We start from the raw sequence: 2,270 nt of genomic DNA, 5'->3' as shown, positions 1-2,270 counted from the left end.
GCCAATTGCTCTATCCACATCAGGTCACTAAGTCATATACTACTGGAAAACTGATACCTTTGACAGTGATTCAATTTCTGATGATCAGTGCTGGATGTGGTTAGGGGACCATAATGAATTCATCCCAACATTGTTCTTGGCCAGTAAATACTTAAAATAAGAAAAAAAAAAGCCATTGTTGGTAGAGACACTCGGGTGTCCTGGCACTTGAAAGACATCCACGTTTTATCCCATCTGTACTTCTTGAAACATTTATATAACATATAAGCTGGGCTTGAGCACTACCCAGGGAACTCTAGAAGCCTGTGGATTTTAGGTTTTCCATTAATTACCTCTAAAGCTAATGAAATGCTAATGTAATCAAATGAAAAATCAATTCCCTTTGCTGTGCTGTCCTTCCTGACAGACATTATCATCATCAAAAGGCAAACTCTTACTTTAACCACAACTTTAATAGAGAACCTTGGTAAGGTCCGTTTAAAGTCTATGAAGACAGAGGAAGAACTGAATTGCCCTCTGTTACAAAAAGGATTTTTGATCAGGTGCCCATATGCCTTGAGAACAAAAGAACAAGTTTATAGAGAAAAGTAAGCTTATCGTGTCTTAGGTTTCTTAAACACGTTAAGTGCATTACTCCAGAGCGTTTAGTACAACACATGCCATTGCAAAACGGAAGTTAGCTATATATGCTTGCTAGCAAACCAGTCCTCATGCAAGCACTGAAGAAGCTAATTAAACAAACAAACAATCAAATCAATCTCCTAAAAATCAATCCCCTTTCTCCTTGAATTAAGGAACAACTTAACAACAACCAAAATTTTCTCCCCTTTAAGCTTTTGATAAAACTCATATTAATACAAACTTAAAAGGAAAGGCCACTAAGTACCAAGTAAGTGAATGCAAAATTACAGATGTGATACATTTGTATGACATGAGTAATTTCAGTCTTAGCTACAGCTCTAGCAAATTCTCATTTGTAAGGAGTAAAAAACCACTGCATTAAATTCAATCTCTTGGCATATGAAAAGGGTCTCCACCTAAAATGAACCCTTCAAAAAACTGCACATTTTTAGAAGTGGCAATACATACACTCTGGTGGTACATAAAGATCACACAAGCTGCAGCACTGAGAGCCCCCAGTAGTGAAGGAATCAAGCCATGCAAGATGACTTTTCAGAAGTCAATTCACCTCCCTTCAGTTTTCAATATCTTTATTCTTATGCTGACTGCTTCCCCTCAGTCATCTGTCAGCTGGGCCACATGTGAGGCTCCTTCATAGGGGTGCAGAATTTTTGAGTCTAATAAGCAAAAACTCCCTTAGCCCCTTTCAGAAAAATGAAGATTTTCTCTCTAAATTGAAAATCTAGTAAGCCAGGAAGGTACAATAAAAGCAAGAGTAGAGTAATGTCTTCTCAAGATGATATTTTTATGATTACTTTTTAATCATGAGAAGGTAACAAAAATTGCCTGTAATTGAACGTTTCACATCAATTCCTTTCAAATACAAATTACCAAATATAAGATAAACCTCCGTATGATTTCTTCCTCTGTGCTTCACAGTAATAAGTTGGAAGCATTTCAACAGACATTTTTTTCATTGCAAAGCCTGAGTTCATTCAATAGACAACTTGGCAGGCCTCAGTGTATCAAGACTCAGACCATTCCTATTTAAGCAAGATACTTGCCTTGTCACCAGCTATCACTAAAAATGATTTGGATGCTTTCAGCAACTGTCATCATTTTTCCTTCTCCACATGCCTTGGCATCCTGTAAATAACTGCTAGTTTACCTTTCCATTAGTATCCCGCTTGCTAACTTACTTCATTCCGTCCTTTAAAGGACAGGTACTTTTTACTTAAAAATATTTGTATAGGCCCCATCATAACAACTGAGACTCTCACACGTGTAGTGTTCTCCAACACCTCTCTTCAATAGTTAAACCTTTTAGTTAAAACCTTTTAGTTATTATTATCTTTTATTTACAGACATGGAATAGAAATAGAGAAAAATGTGAGTGACATTTGGAAACCATTTAGAAAGTTTAGAGGTCTTAAGATTCTCATCGCAAAAGGGACTGCATTGTTTTGAAGGAGACTAACTCATTAAAAGTTAACGGAATCTGGAAGCCTAAGTCATCTGATTGTTTTCGAAAACATTATCCTCAGTTATATGCCAAGAGAAGTTACGTGAGAAGTCAGAATGCAACAAACAGTACGGAATGAGGATCTCCCAAGCTAAGAATGCACAGAATGGAACATTCAAGTCACCAA

Source organism: Struthio camelus, chromosome 1 (assembly GCF_040807025.1).
Source record: "Struthio camelus isolate bStrCam1 chromosome 1, bStrCam1.hap1, whole genome shotgun sequence".
Taxonomy (NCBI): Eukaryota; Metazoa; Chordata; class Aves; order Struthioniformes; family Struthionidae; genus Struthio; species Struthio camelus.
Note: the sequence above shows the minus strand (reverse complement) of the source record.